General features: G+C 48.9%; 1 long non-coding RNA gene across 2 annotated transcripts; it reads right to left on the bottom strand.

The window, feature by feature from the left end:
• Nucleotides 1–8,472: 8,472 nt before the first annotated feature.
• On the bottom strand, nt 8,473–16,080 carry LOC133239537 (uncharacterized). 2 transcript variants are annotated; one of them, XR_009733867.1, is made up of 3 exons: nt 15,145–16,080; nt 13,476–13,808; nt 8,473–11,884 (listed from the first exon to the last, which is right to left on the bottom strand). It is a non-coding gene; the product is annotated as an uncharacterized LOC133239537 (long non-coding RNA). The 2 variants fall into 2 exon arrangements; XR_009733868.1 differs by having other exon boundaries at nt 8,473–11,880.
• Between the last annotated feature and the right edge of the window lie 1,115 nt (nt 16,081–17,195).

Genomic DNA, 17,195 nt, shown 5'->3' with positions numbered 1-17,195 from the left:
GTATTTGTCTTTCTCTTTCTGGCTTTCTTCACTTAGTATGCTGCAAATGACAATATTTTATTCTTTTTTATCACCTGTTTTATTATTAGTCCCCTGGTTGTAACTCCTTTGCTGGCTGTATCAATAGTTCTCAATCCTTCTTTGTTCTTCAGTTCATTTTATTTCCTATTTCCCATTTTCTCATCTAGTTACATTGTTCCCTGTCTCTGCTTTTATATTTTCCTTTTGTATTGCTTAATGTATTAACATGTACATTCGTGGCTGATTCATGTCGATGTATGGCAAAAATCACCACAATATTGTAAAGTAATTAGCCTCCAATTAAAATAAATTAATTTTTTTAAAACATTAAAAAATTTTAAAAGTCGTTTAATCCTGATCCTTTTTCACAATAACCACAAAGTGGAGGCTCCCGAGGGTCCATCAGCAGATGGTGGATAAAGAAGATGCAGTGCATTCCTACAACAGAATATGATGCAGCCATAAAAAAGAATGAAATTCTGCAGCATGCTACACCATGCATGAGCCCTGAGGACATTATGCTCAGTGAAATAAGCCGGATGCAGAAGAACTAATATTGTGTGATTCCACTTCCATGAAGTATGTAGAGTCCTCAGGTTCATAGAGACAGAAAGGAGAATAGTGGTTGCCAAGGGGCGGGGAAAGGGAAATGGGGCTTATTATTAATATTCAGTAGGCACAGCGTCTCTATTTAAGACAGTGAAAAGGGTTCTGAGATGGATGGTAGTGAGTTCTCTAAAGGGTTGAAATGGTAACTTTTATGGTTTATATATTCTACCACTTTCTTTTTTTTAATCCTGGTGTTATGGGGTTCAAGTGAATATTAAATCAAATAATGCATGTAGAGTGCTTAGCACAGAGTGTAGCAGCAAAATTAAAGCTCCTGATAAGTGGCAATTATCATATACAAGAAGTGCCTACTATGTGCCTGGCACCACGCTGAGTTCTGGGGATGCAGTGGTGAACCAGACAGAGCTTCTCCGCCCTCACCGTGCCGGGTGGGGAGGGCGGAGGGCCCGGCCAGTGCATCAAGCACAGCCTGTGACGCTGGGAGGGAGGCAGCAGGGAGGGCCGAAGCTTCCAACTCAGCCTTGGGTCCCGGACTCTCCTGCTGAAGCCTCAGTGTGCGGCCACCCGCACACAGGCGCGCGAGCTCCAGGGCCCCCAGCTTGGGTTCAAGTGCACACGCGTCACAGGTCCCGAGGGAGGCAGAGGGGCCAGGTGTCCGTCTCAGCCCTGTGTCCCAGCCCCAGCCCAGCACCATGGAGACGGCACCCTAAAGTGTTCCTCTCCATTTCCTTCTCTGTCAGCCTCACAGAGCTCTCCAGCTTGTGACATTCCCTAAAAGCAAGATTTAAATCTTCAAGGTAGAGCTTTGGAAGGAAAAGCCAGATAAACACATAAATATACAAAGACACGTGGCATCCACTGCAAACAACCCCCCTGATTCAGAGCTGAGAATCTCCTGGGAAGAGAGAGATGTGAAAGGCCCATCCACCCTGCTCTCGAGGGCTCACAGAGCAGGAGGAACAGTTAAATGCACAAGGGAACATACCTCAAGGGGGAACAGCATGCCAAGAGGGGACAGAGCCCAGCCTGAGGGGAGACTGCGGTGGGTGCTGAGGAAGCCAGGGTTCCTGATGCATGAGCCGGGTTATCTGGAGCCACCAGCACCCTCACCTCCAGCAAGCGCACCCCAGCCACCCCTAGGGACTCACCAACCCCGCCCAACCCCCATCCACTGGAGCTGACCACTTCCCCCGATGAGGGGCCCAGGCCTGGGCAGTCAGGCAGCAAGCCTTGGTTCCAGAAGCCTTGCCAGGCCCGTGAGGATATGGAGGGTCTCCTTCCACTGGGGGCATTGTCCTCACAGGAATGCAAGCCCAGAGCTGTGGGCAGCCGTCTATGCCAACCCTTCCAGCCCTCTCTGAAAGAAGCAAGATCCCTCCCCCTCTGCTTTGGGTTACCTGAGCCAGCCAACCTGCCCTTTTGCCAAAGACTATAAAATAGTTTCTATGCAAGCAAAGTTGCTCCAGCCATAGCCACCAGGCTCCTCTGTCCATGGGATTCTCTCGGAAGGAATACTGAAGTGGGTTCCCTCCTTCAGGAGGTCTTCCCAAACCAGCAATTGAACCCACATCTCCTGTATCTCCTGCATTGGCAGGAGGGTTCTTTACCACTGAGCCACCTTCAGGACTGATGCTGAAGCTGAAGCTCCAATACTTTGGCCACCTGATGCAAAGAGCCGACTCATTAGAGACGATCATGATGCTGGGAAAGATTGAAGGCAGAAGGAGAAGGGGATGACAGAGGATGAGAGGGTTGGATGGCATCACCAACTCAATGGACATGAGTCTGAGTAAATTCCAGGAGTTGGCGATGGACAGGGAGGCCTGGCATGCTGCAGTCCATGGGGTCATAAAGAGTCTGACACGACTGAGCAACTGGACACAACAACGCCACCTGGGAAGCCCCATAACGTGTCAATCAATATCTGTGTCTCTTCCCTTCCAATCCTGTTTCTTCACCCCTGGGAACTAGCTTGGGAGCGTGGAGGTAGAAAGCATCACAATGATTCTTTATCACTTACTCACATTTGTAAGGTCACCAGCCTTCCTGGTTTTTCTGGTACTGAGGGGTTTTGGTGCTCAAACCAAGACAGACCCAGGCAAACTAGATTTACTCCTTTCTCTCCCTCTCCCCCCATTCCCAGAATTCCTGGGTCAGCAGCAGTGGGAACAGGAGTGGCCAAGAGGAAGCCAGAGTCAGGCCCTCCGTCCCTCGTCCCGGCCACTGAAGACACTGAATCCGTGGCCAGGTCTGAGCTCACTCCATCCCAGCGACTCGCAACTGGCAATGTCCATGACCCTGCAAACCAGAGCCTCGAACGTGTGTGCAGGGTGTGATGGAACCAAGGCAGGTCCCTGAAGGGAACAGCAGACCAGCATCATCCCTACCCATGGGTGGGGGCTCCAGAAAGAGCCCCTCACTGCAGTCTCCGGGCCTGGCGATTTCACAAGGAGCAAGTGGTTCTTCCCTGGTGATACGCTATTTGCCACATGATACTGAAAGAGAAAAGGTTTGGGGCAAGAAGATTCTAGAAAACAAGGCTCTTTCTGTCTTCATGGTCCACCAGCCACCACAAAGTCATATTGATGGTGACCAAGGGTTCGTTTCACGCCCTCCTCTGGATTCTTTGGGCTCCCAGGTGGTAAAGAACCTGCCTACCAAAGCAGGAGACACATGGGTTTGATCCCTGGGTTGGGAAGATGCCCTGGAGGAGGGAATGGCAACCCACTCCAGTATCCTTGCCTGGAGAATCCTGCAGACAGAGGAGTCTGGGAGTTACAGTCCTTGGAGTTGCAAAGGGTCAGACACTTGGACTCTTCCCCCAACCTCGGCCCCCAGAAACAACAGGCCAGGCCTCCATCAGAGGGCCAGACGCGGCCTCCCAGGACCAGAGGATGATTTGTTGAGGGGAGAAGGAAGAAGGGGCAGATGGTGTTTGGAGCAGGCCGACAGGAAATGAGTGTAGATTTCCTGCTGGAAACCTTCGCCGCCAACTAGAGCTGAATTCCCCCTCTCTCAACCATCTCTTTCCCTTGCTTTCTCTTTCTGTCAATATGCTATTATCTCCCGTGACTCCTGCCCTCCCGAGAAAAATGAGGCAGGAAATAGACAATATAATGAGAAATACGGCAAATGCACATTTCCTGTCAACAGCATGCCTTACTAATAGGTCGTCAGATGAGTGTTTTATTAGAACAACGACTATGACAGCTACAATATTTCCAGAAGCAAACTAGGGTGGATCTGAGCGAGGGGAATGTGGAAGGGGCCTTGCCAAGAACCAGCATGGGTCTGGGGCTTGGCTGCGTGTCTGGGAGTCAGAGACCTCCCCGTTCTAATCTTAGATCTGGCTCCAAGCGCTGTGTTGCCGTGACTGTGGACACGGATGCTCTGTCTCCCTCCCTTTCTGTTTCCCTGGCCTGAGGTTGGTGACTGCCCCCGAGCCTCCTTCCACCGAGAGGCCTGAGGATGTGGGAGCCTTGGGTGGCTGCCCCTCTAGATGCAGAGGCTTCCAGAGGCGCTGGCACAGGCAGTCCCCGCAGCCTGGCTGTTCTTCCTGGCTCTGCCTGCTAGTCTCAGGGTGACTGAGCTCTGCCTTCACCAGACAGGTCCCCCGCCACACTCCCGCTGAGCCAGGGCTCCAAGCCCGGGCCCATCTCAGCCCTCCCGTAGCCCACGCAAACGGATCCTGTCCAGGAAGGCAGATGTCTTCAGAGGGGGGTGGGAGGGGTTGGAAAGGCCAAAGACCTTATGGAAATGCCTCTGCTGGTGTATGTCCATTTCTCCAACCTTGGAGCAGGCAGTGTGCCTTAGAAAGCTACTGGCATCATCCCCATTTTACCAAGGAGCTGACTCCCAGAGCTGAACTCGCAACTTGGGTCCTTGACCTGGGGTCCACACGATCCCGTGGGAGTGCTTCCAGCATCCAAAATATACCTTGTGTGGTTTGTGATGAGTGACCCCACTCCCGAGAGACCATGCCTGTCCCCGTGTCCCATTCCATGAGGCCAGAAGGCAGTTAACCTTCGTGTGCCACTTCCTCCCAGAGCCCAGGCAGCACCTGGCAGCAAGTAAGTGCTCAGCAAACATTTATGGAATGAATGAATATGTGCTGGTAGGAATGGTCTGCCTGACTGCCCTGGTGTGGTTAAAGAGAGGAACAGAGACTCACCTATCACCTGACTCACAGACGGAGCAGAAATCTCACAAGTGTCGCCAGCTCGACACTCAGAGCCTGCCTCTTCCTTCCACCTTCCTGAAAAGGCAGGGTCAGCTCAGTTCAGTTCAGTCGCTCAGTCATGTCCAACTCTTTGCGAACCCATGGACTGCAGCATGCCAGGCTTCTCTTTTCATCACCAGTTTCCAGAGCCTATTCAAACTCATGTCCATTGAGTTGGTAATGCCATCCAACCATCTTGTCCTCTGTCATTCCCTTCTCCTTTCAAACTTCCCAGCATCAGGGTCTTTTCCAAGGAGTCTGTTCTTTGCATCAAGTGACCAAAGTATTGGAGTTTCAATTTCAGAATCAGTCCTTCCAATGAATATTCAAGACTGATTTCCTTTAGGATGGACTGGTTTGATCTTGCAGTCCAAAGGATTCTCAAGAGTCTTCTCCAACACCACAGTTCAAAAGCATCAATTCTTCGGCACTCAGCTTTCTTTATAGTCCAACTCTTACATCCATACGTGACTACTGGGAAAACCATAGCTTTGACTAGATGGACCTTTGTGGGCAAAGTAATGTCTCTGCTTTTTAATATGCTGTCTAGGTTGGTCATAACTTTTCTTCCAAGGAGCAAGCATCTTTGAATTTCATGGCTGCAGTCACCATCTGCAGTGATTTTGGAGCCCAAGAAAATAAAGTCTGTCACTGTTTCCATTGTTTCCCCATCTATTTGCCATGAAGTGATGAGACTGGATGCCATGATCTTCATTTTCTGAATGTTGAGCTTTAAGCCATTTTTTCACTCTCCTCTTTCACTTTCATCAAGAGGCTCTTTAGTTCTTCTTCACTTTCTGCCATAAGGGTGGTGTCATCTGAATATCTGAAGTTATTGATATTTCTCCCAGCAATCTTGATTCCAGCTTGCAATTCATCCAGCCCAGCGTTTTGCATGATGTACTCTACATATAAGTTAAATAAGCAGGGTGACAATATACAACCTTGACATATTCCTTTCCCTATTTGGAACCAGTCTGTTATTCCATGTCCAGTTCTAACTGTTGCTTCTTGACCTGCATACACATTTCTTAGGAGGCAGGTCAGGTGGTCTGGTATTCCCATCTCTTGAAGAATTCTCCAGTTTGTTGTGATCCACATAGTCAAAAGCTTTTGTGTAGTCAATAAAGCAGAAGTAGATGTTTTTTTCTGGAACTCTCTTGCTTTTTCGATGATCCAATGAATGTTGACAATTTGATGTCTGGTTCCTCTGCCTTTTCTAAATCCAGCTTGAACATCTGGAAATTCTCGGTTCACGTACTGTTGAAGCCTGGCTTGGAGAATTTTGACCATTACTTTATTAGCGTGTGAGATGAGTGCAATTGTGCCATAGTTTGAGCATTCTTTGGCATTGCTTTTCTTTGGGATTGGAATGAAAACTGACTTTTTCCAGTCCTGTGGCCACTGCTTAGTTTTACATATTTGCTGGCATATTGAGTGCAGCACTTTCACAGCATCATCTTTCAGGATTTGAAATAGCTCAACTGGAATTCCATCACCTCCACTAGCTTTGTTCATAGTGATGCTTTCTAAGGCCCACTTGACTTTGCATTCGAGGATTCTTGTTCTAGGTGAGTGATCACATCATCGTGGTTATCTGGGTCATGTAAGATCTTTTTTGTATAGTTCTTCTGAGTATTCTTGCCACCTCTTCTTAATATCTTCTGCTTCTGTTAGGTCCATACCATTTCTGTCCTTCATTGAGCCCATCTTTGCATGAAATGTTCCCTTGGTATCACTAGCTTTCCTGAAGAGATCTCTAGTCTTCCCCATCCTGTTGTCTTCCTCTATTTCTTTGTGCTGATCACTGAGAAAGGCTTTCTTATCTCTCCTTGCTATTCTTTGGAACTCTTCATTCAGACAGGTGTATCTTTCCTTTTCTCCTTTGCCTTTAGCTTCTCTTCTCAGCTATTTGTAAGGCCTCCCCAGACAGCCATTTTGCCTTTTTGCATTTCTTTTTCCTGGATATGGTCTTGATCACTGCCTCCAGTACAATGTCACAATCCTCCATCCAAGTTCTTCAGACACTCTGTCTGTCAGATCTAATCCCTTGAATCTATTTGTTACTTACACTGTATAATCGTAAGGGATTTGATTTAGGTCATACCTGAATGGTCTAGTGGTTTTCCCTACTTTCTTCAATTTAAGTCTGAATTTGGCAAGAAGGAGTTCATGATCTGAGCCACAGTCAACTCCCGGTCTTGTTTTTGCTGACTGCATAGAGCTTCTCCATCTTTGGCTGCAAATAATATAATCAATCTGATTTCAGTGTTGACCATCTGGTGATGTCCATGTGTAGAGTCTTCTCTTGTGTCGTTGGAAGAGGGCGTTTGTTATGACCAGTGCATTCTCTTGGCAAAACTCTGTTAGCCTTTGCCCTGCTTCATTTTGTACTTCAAGGTCAAATCTGCCTGTTACTCCAGGTATTTCCCAACTTCCTACTTTTTTATTCCAGTCCCCTATAATGAAAAGGACATCTTTTTTGGGTGTTAGTTCTAGAAGGTCTTGTAGGTCTTCAAAGAACCGTTCAACTTCAGCTTCTTCGGCATTAGTGGTTGGGGCATCAGTTCAGTTCAGTTCAGTTCTTGGATTACTGTGATATTGAATGGTTTACCTTGAAAACGAACAGAGATCATTCTGTCGTTTTTGAGACTGCACCCAAGTACTTCATTTCTGACTCTTTTTTTTTTTTTTCCATTTCTGACTCTTTTGTTGACTTTGATGGCTACTGCATTTCTTCTAAGGGTTTCTTGCCCACAGGAGTAGATATCATGGTCATCTGAATTAAATTCTCCCATTCCAGTCCATTTTAGTTCACTGATTCCTAAAATGTTGATGTTCATTTTTGCCATCTCCTGTTTGACCACTTCCAATTTGCCTTGATTCACGGAACTAACATTCCAGGTTCCTATGCAATATGTATATTACAGCATCAGACTTTACTTCCATCACCAGTCACATCCACAATTGGGCGTTGTTTTTGCTTTGGTTCCGTCTCTTCATTCTTTCTGGTGTTATTTCTCCACTGATCTCCAGTAGCATATTGGGTACCTACCGACCTGAGTAGTTCATCTTTCAGTGTCATATCTTTTTGCCTTTTCATACTGCTCATGGGGGGCTTGCTTATCCCGCCACAGGGAGGACCACGAATCCAGAAATCAATGACCTCTGTGTTTTCTTGGGCTCTGTAGATTCCTGAGCTGGAAGGTCTGCTGCCAAGGAGCGGTAGTCTTGCAGGGAGGGAGGGGTTCATTTCCTTCAGAGTTTCAAAAAATGTGCAAGAGAAAAACACACACTTCATTGCTCCTGGGACCCAGAACAGCAACTAGAAGTGATGACTCTCATGAGCAGAGCCCCAGGAGGAGAGCAGAAGGCAGGGAACCATTCAAGTCCATGCGGATCCTTGTTTTCTTTGTAGCAAATTTATTTAAAATGTTTAACCATAAATTGAGGGTTGCCTGTGCGTGTACCCTTTCCAACTCCACCAGATTCTGAAGTGATACAACTGAGATCCATCAGGTGAGCAAAAATATAAACATGAGAGAAGAACGGAAGAGGGATGTAGTCTGAGGGATTTATGGGGGAAGAAAGTTTACTCTCCAGAGCAGAGTCTATAAATAGAACCCAAAAAATCACCAAGAAACAAAAATAGATGGTTAAGAAAAACAAGAGTAAGTTCTTACAGAACAAAAAGCTTTTGTACAGCAATCATCTACTCAATTGTTGGAACCGTTTCCAGACGAGTAAATGGGACGACCAGAATTGAGTTCCCACCAAGGGCTGCTGGCCCTTCCCCCAGCACCTGCGCTTTGTCGGTGCTTCCCAGACACCAAGCCCCCCATGTCCTCCTGAGACACAGGGACCCCAGGGCGCCAGGGCTGTTTTCAAACAAAGGGAGTCCCATCCTTTTCAACAATGTCCTACTATGTCCAAATGTCAACTCAGCTTTCAGAGGCTGCAAAAGTGAGCTGGCAAGCTAGTCCATGTCCTTTGGGGGGTACATTATCTAATAAGAAATTGAAGACAAGTACCCCGAAATTATAAATCACAGCAGGAGAATTCCTCCCTAAGAGAAATGCAAAGCTCTGTACTTTCTTTTGAAGAGAAAGGAGCTTATCTTCCATCATCAAAACAACACAAACAGAAAGTTAGGAAAATACAGAACACAAAGAAGAAATTTTAAATAATCTATAAACCACCAACTAGAAATAATCACCCCCCATACCTTCTGACCTGTCTCCTTCCAGCCTTTGAACAGACATAAAATATTTATGTTTTATAAATTGCCTACATTATCCAGATATTATATCACAAGCAGTTTCCCGTGCCACTGGAAAACACAGCTTGTAAATGGTGCATATTTCATCACGTGACCATGCTGTAATACGTGGAGCCAATGACTCTCTCCATGAGCTTTTGAAGTCTAGATTCTAGGGAACATGTAAATATAGGGAACATGTAAATAATACTGAAGTACAGAAGTTCCTCTGTAAGGAATGTCCATAATACAGATTCTTACAAGTAGATTTACTAGGTTTAAGGAGAGAGTTCTATAATCTCTGATACATAGGCCAAGTTGGATTTCCGAATGATTGTGTCAATTTAAACTCTACTGGCAATGTACTAAGGCTTCCCTGGCAGCCAAGACAGTAAAGAATCTGCCTGCCATGCAGGAGACTCAGGTTCCCTCCCTGGATGGAGAAGAGATGATCTACTTCCTGTCTGCTGGCCAATTTGCAGTGCTTTTTTTTTTTTTTTTTTTTTAGAATTCCTCACTCCATCCTAAAGGAAATCAGTCCTAAATATTCATTGGAAGGACTGATGCTGAAGCTGAAACTCCAATACTTCGGCCACCTGATGCGAAGAACTGACTCATTGGAAAAGACCTTGATGCTGGGAAAGATTGAAGGCAGGAGAAGGGAACAACAGAGGATGAAATGGTTGGATGGCATTATCAACTCAATGGACTTGAGTTTGAGCAAGCTCCGGGAGTTGGTGATGGACAGGGAAGCCTGGTGTGCTGCAGTCCATGGGGTCGCAAAGAGTCGGACACGACTAAGCGACTGAACTGAACTGAACTATAAAATGTTTATAGTAGAAGGGGTACTTCCCAGGTTTCATCAGGAGTTTTCCTAGTAGGAGTAAGATGTGCAGTAGAACCTAAAGAGTGGTGGAGAGAACAGGGCAATGATGCTCCCGACAGAAGAAACGCTGAGCAAAATGTTGAGGACAGGGATGGGCCTTTGAAAGTCCAAGATCAGTGCACAGTCCTGTTTGGCTGTGTCGAGGAAGGGCCGCAGGATGGACTGGAAAGATAAGCTGGACAAGTAAGAAGGGCCTCAATCGCCAGCGTAAGCGGGCAGCTTGCAGTTTATCACAAATAATGGGAAACATGAAGCTTGGAGGAGGGGGGCATGCTACAACCTGCGCTTCATCCAGGAGGACTCTCATCTGGGCATTTGTGCTACAGGACTGGGCAGGAGAGAAGCCAACAGCAAGGAGACCCGACTGAGCACCGCAGCAGTCCGGAGAGGAGGTAATGACAACCGAGGCTCCAGGGATGCTCAGGGCTGGGGAGCGTTGGTGTCCAGCATGCCGACCCCATGGTGGATCGATATGGGTTGCTTTCTCTCCACCACAAAGCTGTTAACTCCCTTGGGTCGGGGACTAAGTCTCACTCTCTTTTATAGAGTTCCCAGCCTTTGCTGGCAGGAGGCATTCAGTACGTCCACTGAATTGTAAATGATCACTCCGTCTGGTTTCATTGACTCAGTGAACACGGAAGAAACCCCAGACGAGCCAGACCCTGTACCTGGATGTCTGAGGACACAGACACGGCCTCTGCTCTGGGAGCCGGCAGGGGAGGCGGCCTCTCCCAGGCCTGCAAGTCTGCTTCTCATGCCTGCTACCATGCGCTCGAGATAGGCACAGACAAGAGCAGAGAGCTGGGAAGGGAGCTGACTGGCTGGACCCTTAGCATGGTGACTCTGGTCATCAGCCATGCGTGCGTTCTTTCTCAGGGTCAGAGCCAAGGTCAGAGAAAGGACTCAGAGGGCGGTTTGAGAGGAGAAGGTGTTAGTTGGTATTTAGATGGTCTTAGATGGGCCCCTTCGCAGGGCCCTGAAGGCTGGGGCCACAGCAGCTGGCGGAATGAAGAAGGCCAACGCAGGAGGAGGAAGGGAAGGTGGGAGGAGGGGATGAGCTGCAGAGAAGGAAAGGAGGAGGAGGAAGCAGCTCTCCAGTGGAGTCAGGTGCAGGAAGCACGTGGGGATGCGCTGGGGACGTGGAATTCTAACGTGGGTCAACATCGCCTCGATTCTGGGGAAAGCTCAGATCCCTCCCTGCCACCCACTATCATCAGGAGTCTGCCAATTTTTAAAAATATTTATTTACTTCTTTGGCTGCACTGGGTCTTAGTTGCAGCATGCAGGATCTTCATTTGAGGCATGCAAACTCTTAGCTAAGGCATGTGGGATCTAGCTCCCTGACCAGGGATCACACCCAGGGCATTTGCACTGGGAGTGCGGCGTCTTAGCCACCGGACCACCAGGGAGGTCCCAGGAGTCTGCTGTTTTTAATAAGGTGGGTGATGTCCCCTCAGAGAGGCACTTTCCTGGTCTCCCCTCACTGAACCACTTCTCTAGAGAAAACCCTGCAGGGACTCCGCTCACTGAGCGATGACATCTGAGCTCCAGTAGACAGCCGACCAGAGCTCCATCTCTCACCGCCTCGTGCCACCCCTGCCCGTCACCTCTGGCTGCGTCCTGGGCATCGAGCAGCCCTGATCCACAAGCTTCCACGGAGGTCTCAGGTCAGCGCAGCTCCTCCAGAAAGCCTTCCCAGACCCGCCTGCACTCCGATGAAGACCCCACCCCATGCACCCTTCCTGGGCGCTCCTTCCCTCCCACCGTGCTGTCACAGTCCATCCACAAGGCTTTGCCAGTCACCTGCAGGGCTCCTCCTGGGCCCACGGGCTGCGGCCAGACTCCGCACGTTTAACAAACATCTCCAGGATTCCATGGGAAGCTCAAGTGTGATGGTCAGTGCTGTTTGTCCTGAAAGGCAGGATCCTGTCTTAACAATAAGAAAAGCATCTATTGAGTAGTTATTATCTCCTGAGCATTGTACCAATCACATCTCACAAATTAGTTTCGGTAATTTGTTAACCCAATTGACAGGTGAGGAAGCTGAGGCTCAGGTCAGTAACTTGAGCAAAATCATTGTGTCACACCTCAGCTGGGAAGAGATGCCATGCAAAGTGGTCACTTCAAGGAATAATTCCCTGCTGGTCTAGCGGTTAGGACTCCATGCTTTCACTGCGGAAGGTGAGGGTTCAATCCCTGGTCAGGGAACTAAGATCCCACAAGCTGAATGTCAAGCCCTAAAAAAAAAAAAAAATCATTACAAGGGAGTTTATTAAAGGGGCAATTTCACAAAGTGGAGGCAAGACTGAAGGAAACCATCTTTCTGGCTAGTGGCAGCCAGGACCCCTGACCCCCAGGCCTGGGAGAGTGAAGGGTAAGGGCCACGGGGATCCACGGAGAGTACGTGTATGCAGGAAGCCTCTGGAAGGGAGGTGCAATCTAAGAGGAAGGAGGCGTGGGAAGATGTGGCACCAACCACCAGCAACCAGCAAGGGGGGAGCTGAAGAAACACCACCCCCCATAGAAACTTCCCTCCCCTACTCTCCTCCTGCGTCCTCTCTGGTCAGTGCCTCTTCTAAGTAGGATCCATCAGAAGCCAGAGAGCAAAGGAGCCCATGGATGTGGGCTCCCAGGGCACAGAGCTGAGTGCAGAAGGATGGAATAAATCTGGAGAGCCAACCGGCTGGAAGGTCCAGCGCCTTCCCACAGCCAGCAAGTGGCAGGGGACCCAGACTTGCGTCCAGGTCCTTCATCCCCGCCCCACTCCACCCTAGCATCTCCAGGCACGCCTGGTGCCTGGCGCTTGGTAGGCATTCCATGCCTCTATGTCATTTTGATTGAACGAATGAATGAGTGAATCGCTGAGTGAAATGCACATGGATATTGGCGTCAGATTTGATCTGCAGCTTCACCACCCAGTACGGTGTGACTTCGTGTCTCTGAGCCTCAGTTTTCTCATCTGTGAATTGTACACAATCACAGTCCCTCCCTTACAGTCCTGATGTGAGAAGAACACAGAATAAGGTGTACCAAGCACAAGTTACTGTTATTGGTGATATAATACGTGATCCAGTGCAGACACCGTGTTCAAATGATGTAGACTTAGTCCTGTCTTTTGCTGTGCTCATCTGATATATCTGAGGTAGGAGAGGTGGGGAGAGAGGTAGAAAGGGGCAAACAGAAGGGTTTTCCCCAACAGCAAGGGCTCTGTTCTCACTCTTTATGAAGAGCTCCCTCTAACTTCATTAGTCATGAGCGTGGCATCAAGCAATAAGTTAATTTCTAACTGTGGCACTTGATAAATTTTCCATTTACCTCATTAGTTTTTACAGCCTGCAATATTGGTGAGAACACTTCCAATTAACCATATGGGAAGCTTCAGTATGGAATCACAACAATTTTTTTAAATGTGTTATTTAACCAAATAAGAATCACAGCCCTTAGAAATAAAGATTCTCTACTCCCAGGGAAGAGTTGCTTCCAGGAGGCCTGTCAGCTGGGGCCCTAGGTCAGGGCCTCACCTGGAGGGGGAGGTGCTGAGCTGGGTATTCGTCCTCCTCCCAAGATCTGGGAGGAACCACAGGGAGCCCAGCGAGGTCGTGAAAGCGGGGTCAGGGGCTCGGTGTCCAAATCCAACCGATCTCTGTAGACGTTCCTTGTTGGTTTTATTACAAAGCATTTCTTAACTTCTTATCTTGCTTGATGGGCACAGGAAGTCTCGTGATGGGAAGTGGTCTCCTTGTTCCATAGCTGGGGACGCCAAGAGCCAGAGAGATTCTGGGGCTGCCACAATCACAGGGCAGCCCGTGGTCCAGTGGGGGCCCACTCAGGCCCCTCTCCCTCCAACTCTGACCCTAGAAGAGGTATAGATGTGAGGGGGACTGTCCCATTCTTCAGGCTTTCCCAGGGCTCAGCACTGTGCTGCCTGCAAATGTTCTGATGTCAACCCTTGCCCCCAGGCCCTTAACTGAGTTTGTGGTTAAGGCTGGGCCATCAGACCCAGGCCCCTGATACTGTGAGAGGTCCCAAACATGGGCATAGGGTCAAAGTGTCCCCAAGAGTCTCCATCCTGAAACTGAAAAAAAAGAGACATTTGGAGGACTTCCCTGTTGATTCAGTGGTTAAGAATCTGCCTTCCAATGCAAGGGACATAGGTTCCATTCCTGGTCAGGGAACTAAGATTCCACATGCCGTGGGGCAACTCACTGCAAGGGAGACTCAGCACAGCAAAAAAAAAAAAAGAAGCATTTGAAATTTTGTCCTTGGACTAAGCTGGAGAGGCCAACTTAGTGATCATCGCAGCCACACAGAGAGAAAGCAATAAGATTTGATAGAGCTGCCGGGCTCCAGGCAGGCTGTGGGGAGGAAAGGAAGAGAGAGAGGCCTGGCGGCAACCTGAGGACGCCCTGACCCAGACTCCCCAAGACCCACTCTGTCCTGACTCTGCCAGTTTCATCAGGTGGGTGAGTGTTCAGTCGTGTCCAACTCTTGCAACCCCATGGGCTTTAGCCCGCCAGGCTCCTCTGTCCATGGAAATTTTCCAGGCAAGAATACTGAAACGGGTTGCCATTTCCTTCTCCAGAGGATCTTCCTGACCCAGGGATCAAACCTTCTTCTCCTGCATTGGCAGGCAGATTCTTTGCCACTGAGCCACCAGGGAATCCATTTTATCAATAAACCAGTGCCCTACCATGCAGGCTGCTGGGGGCCGAGTGGGGTAGCTATCCTTGAAGCCAGCTGAGGGGGAAGCGAAGCCCTGGTGTCCTCGGCTGTGCGTGGACCTGGGCAGACTAGATCAGTTGTTTTCAAACTGTCTGCAGACTGCTGGGAAGGCCGGCAGGGCTGTGGTGTAGGATGGAGAGGGGGAGCTTGGGACTCCCACCCCCACTTTGAGTTTGCAAAAAAGTCACATTTGATACTGAGTCTCAACAAAGTATGAAAGCTACTGGCCCAGGCAACCCATCCAGCTGACATCCTTTCCGTGTTCACATACTGGCCCTGAGAAAAGCCTGAGATTCAGCCCAGGGCCCCTCCCACCAGTGGTTCTTGTTCTTCGTGGGGCCGCTGAGCTCCCTTCCCCTTCCTCTTCCTCCCTGCTGTGAGCTATTCAGAGCACCGGGGCCTGCGGCTCTAGACCAGGGCTCCGCCCTGACACTCCAGCTTTCTCTGTTCTGCCCCGTCATCACCTACTTTTTGAGGAGCAGGATCAGGTCTCAGGCGTCTGTTGTGGTCTTCAGAGGGTGGAGGCTGGTCTCAGAACTGTGGGTTGGAAGACACGGGCTCTGGCTTCAATTCAGCGGCAACAGAAAGGCTGCTTCAATCCCATGAATCAGATCTGCCCCAAGTCCCAGTGACTTGAATTCAAATCTCTCTTCTCCCCAGGACAAGGTGAAGGGCACACTGGTGCATGGCTCAGCGAGGTTGTTGTAGGCATGAGGGCTTTCCGTCTTCCTGCCCAGTCATCTTCAGTGTGGTGATGGGGTCACTCCCAATCCCTGCTCTGCTTTCATCTTGGGGACCTGCAGTGCCCGGGATCCTGGGGCGGCTTGAGCACGAGGAAGCACTAATAGAGGACTGGAGGGCAGATGGAGGGAGGGGGTTGGGTGTCTGTGTGTGTGTGTCCCAGGGCACCTCTGACTGGTGGAGGCTCTATGCGGCTTAAGCTCTGACCAAACAATTTCCCTCTCCTCCTCCCCACCCCCAGCTCCTTCCAAGAAGTTCTTGCCATGATTCTGGATTACTTCTGGGCTCTCATAATAATAGTCCTTCCTCCCCTATCCCTCCAGGCCCCAGGAGTGTGAACAGTGTCCCATGATTGCTAACTTCTAGAGCAGGGTGGGTAGGGGTGTGGGGCCTCCCGGTTCCCTTTGCATCAGGCTCTTGCATCATCTATATAAGCTATCCTGCATCGGTTTTCTCTCTTTTAATCACTTAGAGTGACTCATGTTTCCTGGCTGGATCCCAGCTAACACAACGGTCATCTTCAAGCTTTGTTTCTTTGTATCTTCATGGTTACAAGATAGCTGCTGCAGCTCCAGTCATTACATCCTCACTACAACCACACCAAAATTCAAGAAGAAAGACAATTTCTCCTGCTTGCTGCTTCTTGTCAGGGAGGTAGACCTTTCCCAGAATTGGGCAGAATTGAGTTAATACCAATATTCTAGCTGGAAGAGAGATTGGAAAAATGAGTAATCCACCATTTTTAACCCCTGTAATAGGAGAAGGCTCATCAAGTAAGCAAAAGGGAGTTGCACAATAGCTGCTGAGTGACTAACCAACCTCATCCACAAGTACGTGACATGAGATTGTGGTTAAGTCACTTCCTTTCTCTGGGCCACAGTTTCCTCATCTGAAGAACAGGAGAGTCTGGAGAGCCCAGTGGTCTCTGTATATCCCCACAGCCCTTGGGTTTCAAGGAAGTGCCTCAGGGGCCACTGTGGGGCCAGGAAAGTGAAGTCTGAGTAGGTGGAATCCTGCTCCCAGTTCCACAAAAACAGTCTCACTTAATCTTTGTGGAAATAAAAGAATTCTGCTGGGTTTGCTGGTTTCTAACGTCCCTTGCCGCTCTCTCTAGGACCAGGATTCAAAGTTATAGATCAATTTATAAAAATGAGGAAATAACCAGGATGATGCTCTTGCTAAGAATGATCCATTAGCTGCGGGGGTTATTCATAATAAACTTTGGAGATTGATTAAGCTCCCTGGCTTTTTGCCAACTGTTAACCGGTCTGCCTGATGCTGCAGACTCCACGCTGCGGAGCAAAGACATTCTCCCTGGAACATTCTTGCCTCCCTCTGTTCTCTTCAATTATGAGAAGGCAAACCCCTTACATATATACAATTATTTTAAACTATTTATCTTGCACAAAGGAATTGATCTTTGCAGGTCTTTTTCATCGGCCTTGACACTGATGAATCTCCTCAGAGATGGTCCCAGAGAGGCGGACGCACCCCTAATGGATGGCTCATCTCGTCTTAATGCAGCCCCCACCCTCAGGGTCTTCTCCTTTTGGAATCTTCCCTGCTTTCCTCTGTGGGTTTAACTGTACAAATGCCACGCCAGGGAAGCCACCCGCTCTATTCCTGTTGTCCCAAGGCCTCCTGTAGATCAAAGCTTCAAAGCCTCCGGTGGGGAAGCCTCGGGAGACCCCAGTCCTTTGCCAGAGAAGGCTCAGCCTCCTCCCCCCGAGAATAACAGACACCTTATTGAAGACGAGCGTCTTTACAGAACAGTCCTC

The sequence above is a fragment of the Bos javanicus genome, chromosome 26 (genome assembly GCF_032452875.1).
Source record: "Bos javanicus breed banteng chromosome 26, ARS-OSU_banteng_1.0, whole genome shotgun sequence".
NCBI classification, from domain to species: Eukaryota; Metazoa; Chordata; class Mammalia; order Artiodactyla; family Bovidae; genus Bos; species Bos javanicus.
The sequence above is the reverse complement of the archived record's forward strand: the minus strand, read 5'-3'. Positions and strand labels throughout refer to the sequence as shown.